The sequence below is a fragment of the Mandrillus leucophaeus genome, unplaced genomic scaffold (assembly GCF_000951045.1).
Source record: "Mandrillus leucophaeus isolate KB7577 unplaced genomic scaffold, Mleu.le_1.0 Scaffold268, whole genome shotgun sequence".
NCBI lineage: Eukaryota > Metazoa > Chordata > Mammalia > Primates > Cercopithecidae > Mandrillus > Mandrillus leucophaeus.
The window spans coordinates 1,272,106-1,282,540 of NW_012102787.1; the positions used below are offsets into that span (position 1 = coordinate 1,272,106).

Below are 10,435 nucleotides of genomic sequence, written 5' to 3' on the forward strand. Positions count from 1 at the left end.
CCTGTAGTCCCAGCTACTTGGGAGTCTGAGATGGGAAAATGGCGTGAAGCCGGGAGCGGAGGTTGCAGTGAGCTGAGATTGTGCCACTGCATTCCAGCCTGGGTGACAGAGCGAGACTCTGTCTCAAAACAAACAAACAAACAAACAAGAAACAATTAGCAACCAAGTGTGGTGGCTCATGCCTAAATCCCAGCACTCTGGGAAGCCTAGGCAGGTGGACAGATCTGAGGTCAGAAGTTCAAGACCAGGCTGGCTAACATGGTGAAACCCTCTCTCTACTAAAAATAAAAAAAATTAGCCAGGTATGCTGACACGCACCAGTAATCCCAGCTATTTAGGAGGCTCAGGCACAAAAGAATTGCTTGAGCGTGGGGAAGGCAGAGGTTGAAGTGAGCCAAGATTGTCCCATTGCACTCCAGCCTGGGCAACAGAGCAAGACTGTCTCAAAAAATAAATAAATAAACAAACAAATAAATTAGTGGCTGGATGCCAGGGTACAGTGGTTCACACCTGTAATCCCAGCACTTTGGGGGGAGGCCGAGGTGGGTGCATCACTTCAGGCCAGGAGTTTGAGACCAGCCTGGGCAACATGGCGAAATCTCATCTCTAGAAAAAATACAAAAATTAGCCAGGCGTGGTGACACACGCCTATGGTCCCAACCATACTTAGGAGGATGAGGTGGGAGGATTGCTTAAGCACCCCCAGGAAGCAGAGATTGCTGTGAGCCAAGATCAAGTCACTGCATTGCAGCCTGAGTGATAGAATGAGACCCTGTCTCAAAACAAACAAACAAAAAAATGCTAACATTAATAAACACATTCCTGTAGGTAGAAACTCACCAAGTCCAAAACAAGAGATCATCTTTCCATCCATAACTGCTCACTTCCTGATTTCTCTATTTCTTGGAGCAGTACTAACATTCCCTAACAGACTACTGATCTACTGATGCTACCTCTGAAATGTTTCTCCTATTTATCCCCATTCTCGCCATTTCGGTTTGTTTCAGGCCCCACTATAGCTACCTAATTATTTCCCCGCTCCAAATACATGCTACGCACAACTACTGGGTTAGTTCTACCGCAATCCTGCTCAAAAACTTTACTTCCCGATTTTTAATAAAGTACAAAGTCCTTATCCCGGTTGGGCGCAGTGGCTCATGCCTATAATCCCAGCACTCTGGGAGGCCTAGGCAAGCGGATTATGAGGTCAAGAGATCGAGACCATCCTGGCCAACATGGTGAAACTCCATCTCTATTAAAAATACAAAAAAAATTATCTGGGCATGGTGGTGCGTGTCTAGTCCCAGCTACTTGGGGGGCTGACGCAGGAGAATTGCTTGAACCCAGGAGGAGGAGGTCGCAGTGAGCTGAGATCGTGCCACAGAGTGAGACTCCATTTCAAAAAAAAAAAAAAAAAAATTCCTTATCGTGATATAGACTGACGCCTATCATTCTAGCTCCATTATTCACTGTCTCAAGGTTTCCAAAATCCCAAGGTTCAATTAAATTAGGCTCATGTTTGCAAACACTTCTTGACACGATCTCCCCACATCTGTTCCTCACGACATCTATCTATAAGTTCACAATCAAGTATGGGTGTGAACACCCACAGAACAGAACATGTGAAGGCAAGATCAGAATGTGAGAATAAAGTGTAGAAAGTCATAGGCTCGGAGGTTGTAGTGAGCCAAGATCGTGCTACCGCACTCCAGCCTGGATGACAGTGAGACTCTCTCAAACAAACAAACAAAAACATCAGGGGATGTATTACGTGATTAAGATACTTGGATTCCATCTAGAAAGGAATGGGGGAACCAGTGAAGGTTTTTAAAGCAGGGGAATATAATGATCAAATCTGCATCTTAGAAGTTGAACTCTGGCAAGAGTCTGGAAAATGAGTGGGAAGGGAGAAACAAAAGGCTACCAAAACAAGGCAGAAGACAAAGAGGTGTCACTCTAAGTTCTTAGTAGTGGAAATAAAAATAAGAAACAGATCTTGGCTGGGCACAGTGGTTCATGCCTGTAATTCCAACATTTTGGGAGGCTGAGGCAGGAGGATTGCTTGTGCACAGTTCAAGACCAGCCTGGGCAACACAGTGAGACTCTGTATCTACAAAAAACAGAAAACTTAGCTGGGTGTGGTGGCACATGCTTCCGGAGGCTGCAGTAAGCTGTCACTGCACCGCTGCACTCCAGCCTGGGTCAAAGAGCGAGACTGTCTCAAAACAAAACAAAACCAAAAAACCCACAAAACACTAAAAACAGATCTGAGAGGTAGTCAACAAGATTTAATGGAAAGTGTATTCAAATGGCCAGTCTTCCCCCATTTCAAATTGTTCTTCAAACCTCAGTATGAGTTATTTTCGAAATGCAAACATGATCGTGTTCCCAACTCTGCTTAAACCCTTCAGTGCCTAGGCTGGGTGCAGTGGCTCACGCCTGTAATCCCAGCACTTTGGGAGGCCGAGGAGGGCGATCACCTGACGTCAGATCACCTGAGGTCAGGAGTTTGAGATCAGCCTGGCTAACATGGTGAAACGTCATCTCTACTAAAAATACAAAAATTAGCCAGGCGTAGCGGCGCATGCCTGTAATCCCAGCTACCTGGAAGGCTGAGGCAGGGGAATTTCTGGAAGCTGGGATGGGGAGGCTGCAATTAGCACAGATCGTGCCACTATACTCGTCTGGGGCACAGGACACTTTGTCTCAAAAAAACAAAACAAAACAAAACCCCTTCAGTGCTTCCTGCTGATTTCAGGATAAAAAACAAATTCTGAGGCCAGACGCAGTGGCTCAAGTCTGTAATCCCAGCACTTTGGAAAGCCGAGGCAGGCAGATCACCTTTGTTCAGGAGTTCAAGACCAGCCTGGCCAACATGGTGAAACACCATCTCTACTAAAAATACAAAAATTGGCCAGACATGGTGGCTCACACCTGTAATCCCAGCTACTTGGGAGGCTGAGGCAGGAGAATCACTTGAACCTGAAAGGAGGAGGTTGCAGTGAGCCGAGATCACGCCATTTAACTCCAGCCTGGACAACAAAGAGAGACTCTATCTCAAAAAACAAAGGAAATATATAATATATACACATTTTTTTTTTTTTGAGCCTCACTGTGTCGCTCAGACTGGACTACAGTGGCACAATCTCTGCTCACTGCAACCTCTGCCCTCCGAGTTCAAGCGATTCTCTTGCCTCAGCCTCCTGAGCAGCTGGTATCACAGGCGCCTGCCGCTGTGCCCAGGTAATTTTTTGTAGTTTTAGTAGAGATGGGGTTTCACCATCTTGGCCAGGCTGGTCTTGAACTCCTGACCTCATGATCCACCTGCTTCAGCCTCCCAAAGTGCGGGGATCACAGGTATGCGCTACCGCACCTGGCCCTATATATATACTTCCAATGTGTAACTTTTGTATGCTGGGTGGTACATTTTTTTTTTCGCTTTTGAGTGAATTAATAAGGTATAATTAATTGTGTCTTACCTTTTAAAACAAATTTTTAGATGGAGGCAACTGGGATGTTTGTGATAATAGATAAGAAAGACATCCTTGACCTGTGGTTAAATTGGTTTGAATTGCAGATATTCATTATTGAATTTACTCCTGTTTTCTCATACTTTGGAAAAGACATCTGAACAATAAATGAATCCTGGATAGTGTACTCTCCTTCAAACAATGAAGTGATATTAATACTTGCCTGCAGGAGATGCATACTACAGGAGAGAGCCCTTAGACTATGTCAGGCCACACTATGAACCTCCCCCTACCCTCCTTTTTGTTTCTGTTACTGTACTAACGTTGTGGATAAATGACGTTGAAATTCTGCATAATGTGAACAGGACAAACTATAAATTGAAAAAAGCAACAACAACAACAAAAAGAACCACTGCAGGGAATACTCTTTCCTCAATATTCTACTTTCACTTAGCTGTTCTTTGATATTTTGCTTAAGTCATTTTGAGTCTCCCCTGTCCACCTTCTCTTCCCACTAAGTCAGGCCTTCTGTTACATACTCTTACCCCATTGTGTCCTTTCCCTACATGACCTCTTCTTGAAGTTCATGATTCCATTTTTGTGGGAATCCTGGAGAAATGTCCATCTCACCCAATGGACCACCCAATGGTTCTCCATAAAGACTAGGACCATCTCCGTTCTGTTCCCCAGCACTCACTGTATCCCTCGCTCTCAGCAGGCCTAGCAGAATGGCAAGTAATAAAAGAGTACCTGTTGAATTAATGAAATTCCCAGTTTGTTAAAGATGATTTTCATGTTTCTAGCTATCAAGGATAGTCAGGCTTTAACTGCAATGGAGAACCAGTGAAGTCATGTTGAGTTATCTGTAGGACATCCAGATAAAGATGTCTAACAGCGGCCGGGGGTGGTAATCCCAGCACTTTGGGAGGCCGAGGCAGGCGGATCACGAGGTCAGGAGTTCAAGACCAGCCTGACCAACACGGTGAAACCCCGTCTCTACTAAAAATACAAAAAAATTAGCTGGGCGTGGTGGTGCGCACCTGTATTCCCACTACTCGGGAGGCTGAGGCAGGAGAATTGCTTGAACCCAGGAAGCGGAGGTTGCAGTGAGCCGAGATCACACCATTGCACTCCAGCCTGAGTGACAGGGCAAGATTCCATCTCAAAAAGAAAAGAAAAGAAAAGAAAAGAAAAAGCCGGGTGTGGTGGCTCGTGCCTGTGATCCCAACACTTTGGGAGGCCGAGGCTGGCAGATCAACTGAGGTCAGGAGTTCAAGACCAGCCTGGCCAACATGGTGAAACCCCAATCTCTACTAAAAATACAAAAATTGGCTGGGCGTGGTGGCGTGTGCCTATAATTCCGGTTACTCCAGAGATACAGAAGAATCCCTTGAACCTGGAAGGCAGAGGTTGCAGTGAGCTGAGATTGTGCCACTGCACTCCAGCCTGGGCAACAGAGCAAGACTCCATCTCGGCGGGGAGGGGGGATGTCTAACAGCTGGAAATGTCATACAGAAAAGGCACGGTAAGTATTATGATTTGGGACTCATTAGCACCTTAGTGATAGGTGAGATTACGCGCTTGAAATCACATAGGCCAGTGATTCTCCTGGAAGGAGAGGAAGAGGAGGAGGAAGAAAAATGTATCAGAATCTCTTGGGAAATGGGTCTTTTTCACTTTCCCTTACCTTCTCCCATTTGAGGATCTCAATATATGAGAGTTGCTACCGATAGAAGTGATGCACCTGTGAAAGTGTAGAGGCAAAATTTTCAAAGTTGAGAACCATCATGCTGAAAAAGAGTTTGTATTGGGAGGCCAAGGCAGGCGGATCACCTGAGGTCAGGAGTTCAAGACCAGCCTGGCCAACATGGTGAAACCTTATCTGTACTAAAAATACAAAAATTAGCTAGACATGGTGGCACACACTTATAATCCCAGCTACCGGGGAGGCTGAGGCAGGAGAATTGCTTGAACCTGGGAGGCGGAGGCTGCAGTGATCTGGGATCATGCCACTGCAACTCCAGCCTGGGCGACAGAGTAAGATTCTGTCTAAAAACAAAATGTTTGTAAGCAGATTTATTCATACACAATCTTTTCTGGAACAATTCCATTAGATTCAGATGTGAAAGCAAAGTAGACAGGAGAAGGATCACGTAGCCTTTTGTCATAGTAGTCTGAAGAAAATTTTCTTTTCAAAACTGAGAGAATGTGGCCGGGCGTGGTGGCTGCTCACACTTGTAATCCCAGTACTTTGGGAGGCTGAAGGCAGTCTGATCACTTGAGCCCAGGAGTTCGAGACCAGCCTGGGAAACATGGCAAAACCTAGTCTCTACAAAAAATACAAAGATCAGCCAGGCATGCTGGTGCGCACCTGTAGTTCCAGCTACCTGGAAGGCTGAGGTAAGGATTGCTTAAGCCCAGGAGGTCAAACCTGTAGTGAGCTGAGATCTTGCCACTGTACTCCAGCCTGGGCTATAGTCTCAAAAAAAAAAAAAAAATCGCTACAAAACTGAGAATGTGTCCTTAATGTAGACGCTAAAAGATAAAAAATAAAATTTAGAGAAAAACACACAAGCATTTGTAGAGAAAAACAGGGAAAAGCCAGAAGAGACAGACAGTCTGTATTTTTACGCTCATGGGAAAGGCTAATACTAATACAGCAAGACCCCAGAAGAAAATGTGAGGGGCAAATACTAACAAAAACTATTACATATGGCACATTTACTATGTTCCAGGCACTAACCTAAATGGTCTAAATACATTATTCACTTAGTTTAAATCCTCCCCAGAGTTCTATGAGGTCCATATTATCCTTTTTCCCATTTTACAGATGAGGAAAACACAGACGATCAAGAAATTGCACAAGGCAACCAGCTGGTAAGTGGTAGAGCTGAAATTAGACCCCAGGTCTGTCTGTAAAGCAAGATGGCCAAAATCAAGAATATTCAATGCAATATAAATGTTTTTGGAAAGAAGGCCACCTCTTGTAAACGGAATGCCAGGAAAAGATAATTGGAGGACATAGCGGGGATAGGAGGGCAGATGGGAGAATCCCTGCCATGAAAGCCTCTGTTCCCCCTCCAATCAAAGAGGCGCTGAGGGAGATGGGAGGAAGGGCCTCGAGGAGAGGCGAAATGTTTGCTGGTGGAGATGTGGAGAACGGAAAAAGACCAAGGAAGAGTCGAAGAGTCAAAGACAACTTGATGCCTGAAGTACAAATGCTCAGCTCCTGCGAATTCTACATTCACATATGAGTTAGGGCCTACTATGTGCTAGGGATGAATCTAGGCGCTGCAAAAATGAAAATAAACTTATTGAGGCATGTTGGTTTGATGCCTAAATAAACGTTTCAGAAACAATCAACATCAACGATCACCTGACACTCCAGGAAACCCATTTCTCCAAAGAACTCCATCTGAAAGCTTTTAAGAGTATATTCCAAAGAGAGACTGGATGGCGGTGGGGGAGGGGCAGGACGAGCGGCCGAAGGGACAATTCCTGGGCGCACCCGCCCATAGCCCCGCTCCAGACCCTCTCGAGGGACGACGGAGGGACGCAGGGAGCAAGCCCTGAAGCTGCACCGGGGGCGGAGGGAACGTGGCTACCTGCGCAGCCAGACGTCAGGCGCGGCCCTTCCCCGACCTACTTGGCCGCTCCAGATGAACTCCCTCCGACTCTCTGGCTTCCCAGGGGCCGCCGACCTCCACTCGGGGGACTACCGCGCCATGCAGCCTCTTCCTTAGCAGTCCCTCACGGACCGGGCCCCTACAGCAACTTACCCGCCCTGCCCGGCCCAAGACAACCCGGTTCCTTTCTGCCCACCGAGGTCTCCCTTGCATCTCCACCAATACCAGAGCGCAATCAGGCTACGGAGGCGGGACTGAGTGCCTACGGCCAATCATATCAGACGCAAAGCACGTCGCAGCGCCCACAACTAGTTCCCGCCTTTGGAAGGGAAAAAAAAAACACGGTTGGCGCCAAACTCCAGTAATCTTCCTAGGGCTTTAAGAGAAAGAGGCGGGGTGTAAGGTGGCGGGGAAGGCGACGGGGCGGGGCTTCAATACGGAAGGGACTGACCTGAGTAGAGGTAGGGGCCTGGCCTGAGAGAAGCTCTTTAGTGAAAGAGACAGGAAGCCTTGAGAAGTCTGTCATTTATTTAATCCTTTACTCTTAAAATTCTGCTGTCAGCTGCGTGCTAGACAAAGTGCTGGGCTCGATTACGATGAATAAATTTGTTCCCTGCCCTCAGACGCGTTCCTGGATGATAGGCAGACAAACAACTTAGCTTCGGATGTTGGGAGCCTTAAGGAGAGGATACTAGTCTAGCGAGGCAGGAGAGAGAAGAGCTTGTTAGAGGGTGGAATACCTGACTTGTCTTACAGAACCTGTAGTAATGGGGGGTGCCGGTAGGTCTAGCCTCAGGAGCTCAGCCTGCACATTGATAGGTGCGAAAATGAGGCCACCTTCCTCGCTACTTATAGTCTGCCTATATTAATCCCTACCCATTTCCTCTTGGTTGTCCACTTAGCTTTTTTTTTCTTTTCGCTTTGTCGCTCAGGCTGGAGCGCAGTGGCGCGATCTCGGCTCCTTGCAACTTCCACCTCCAGGGTTCGACAGATCCACCCACCTCTGTCTCCAGAGTAGCTGGGACCAGAGACGCAAGCGACCACCACCCCTGGCTGTTTTGTTTGGTTGTGTTTTTTTCTGAGATGGAGTTTCACACTTGTTGCCCAGGCTGGAGTGCAATGGCACGATCTCAGCTCACTGCAACCTCCGCCTCCCAGGTTCAAGTGATTCTCCTGCCTCAGTCTCCCGAGTGGCTGGGACTGCACGAACGTGTTACCACGCCCAGTTAATCTTTGTATTTTTAGTAGAGACAGGGTTTCGCCATGTTGACCAGGCTGGTCTCGAACTCCTGTCCTCATGTGATCCGCCCGGCTCGGCCTCCCAAAGTGCTGGGATTACAGGCGTGAGCCACCCACGCCCGGCCACCCCTGGCTAATTTTTTAAATTTTTTGTAGACATGGGGTCTTGCTATGTTGCCCAGACTGGTCACAAACTCCTGGGCTCAAACAATCCTCCCACCTCAGTCTCCCAAAATGCTGGGATTACAGGTGTGAGTCACTGTGCCTGACGCCATTTAGTCTTAACTGCCATATCAACCGATTCATTTTCATTTTTTTTTTTGAGACGGAGGTTCGCTCTTATCGCCCAGGCTGGAGTGAAGTGGCATGATCTCAGCTCACTGCAACCTCCACCTCCCGGGTTCATGAGCGATTTTCCCGCCTCAGCCTCCCAAGTAGCTGGGATTACAGGGGCCTGCCACCACGCCTGGCTAATTTTTTGTATTTCTAGTAGAGATGGGGTTTTGCCATTGTTGGGCAGGCTGGTCTTAAACTCCTGACCTCAGGTAATCCGCCCGCCTCGGCCTCCCAAACTGCTGGGATTACAGGCGTGAGCCACCGTGCCTGGCTTTATTTTTATTCTTATTTTTTTAGAAACAAGGTCTCAGTTTGTTGTCCCGGCTGGAGTGCAGTGGTGTGATCATAGCTCACTGCATCCTCAAACTCCTAGGTTCAAGCAATCCTCCTACCTCAGCCTCCCAGGTAGCTGGGACCACAGGCACACAACACCACACCTGCCAATTTCTTTCTTTCGTTCTTTTTTTTTTTTTGTAATATAGACAGGGTCTGGCCATGTTGTTGCCTAGGCTGGTCTCCAACTCTTGACCTCAAGCACTCCTCTGACCTCTGCCTTCCAAAGTACTGGTATTACAGGTATGAGCCACTCCACCTAACTTACATATTTTTATTTGCAAATATGCATGGCTTTTTAAAAAAATTAATTAACTTTTTTTTTTTTTGAGATGGAGTTTCGTTCTTGTTGCTCAGACTGGAGTGCAATGGGGTGGTCTTGGCTCACTGCAACCTCCACCTTCCAGGTTCAAGTGATTCTCCTGCCTCAGCCTCCCAAGTAGCTGGGATTACAGGCACCTGCCACCACGCCTAGCTAATTTTTTTGTATTTTTAGTAGAGATGGGGGTTTAACCATGTTGGCCAGGCTGGTCTCGAACTCCTGACCTCAGGTATTCTGCCTGCCTCGGCCTCCCAAAGTGCTGGGGTTACAGGCGTGAGCCACTGCATCTGGCTGGCTTTAATTTTTTTAATAAGAGCTTTACTGGGATTTAATTTACATACTAATAATTCACTCATAAGTGAATGAATAAGTTGGGTGTGGGAGGGTATTAGATACACAGTCTGCCACTGTCACCCAGGCTGGAGTGCAGTAGCACAATCGTAGTTCACTGTAACCTTGAACTCCTGGGCTCAAGAGATCCTAATGCTTGGGCCTCCCAAGGTACTGGAATTACAGATATGAGCCACTGTGCCTGGCCCCAATTAAAGTGTTGAGTTTTCAGCACCATAAGACAGGGTGAGAAAAAGAAAAACTAAATTAATGAATTTTTGAGTTTGCCTTTTTATAACCTTTCAACTTTTGAACCATGTAACTGTTTCACATATTCAAAGACTGAATTAAATCAGAAAGAAAAAAATCCTAAAATGAAAAATTATTTGAAAAAGTTAAACTGTAAAGAGAGAAATGTAACCACAGAGAAAATAATTCCTTGAAGTGACATTTAAACATAGTACTCTAATTATTGTGAGACAAAGTAAAAAGGGTAAGAACCCATTTTGCTCATTTCTGCTTGCCGTCTAATTTCACAAAGCCCCTGACTCTGTGAGGAAGTGCAGCTCCCTGGAAAGACGCTTTGAAGGCAAACCAGGGTAGAGTACACGGCCCCCAACATCTCTTGCCTGAGTCACTATATTCCTTAAAGGAGGAATATGGACGGGCACGGTGGCTCATGCCTGTAATCCCAGCACTTTGGGAGGCCGAGGAGGGCGGATCACGAGGTCAGGAAATCGAGACCATGCTGGCTAACACGGTGAAACCCCGTCTCTACT

General features: G+C 46.8%; 1 protein-coding gene across 3 annotated transcripts in view; it reads right to left on the reverse strand.

Annotated features, from left to right (window-relative positions):
- CASP8AP2 (caspase 8 associated protein 2) overlaps window positions 1-7,290 on the reverse strand; it is a 51,769-nt gene extending 44,479 nt beyond the window's left edge. Inside the window, exon 1 of one of the 3 annotated variants that reach the window (XM_011984423.1) lies at window positions 7,250-7,290. The gene's annotated coding sequence lies outside the window, so the exon portion shown is untranslated. Of the gene's footprint in view, window positions 1-7,075 lie in introns of all 3 variants that reach the window. The other 2 variants (XM_011984422.1, XM_011984424.1) reach the window with 2 other exon arrangements.
- Window positions 7,291-10,435: the final 3,145 nt, after the last annotated feature.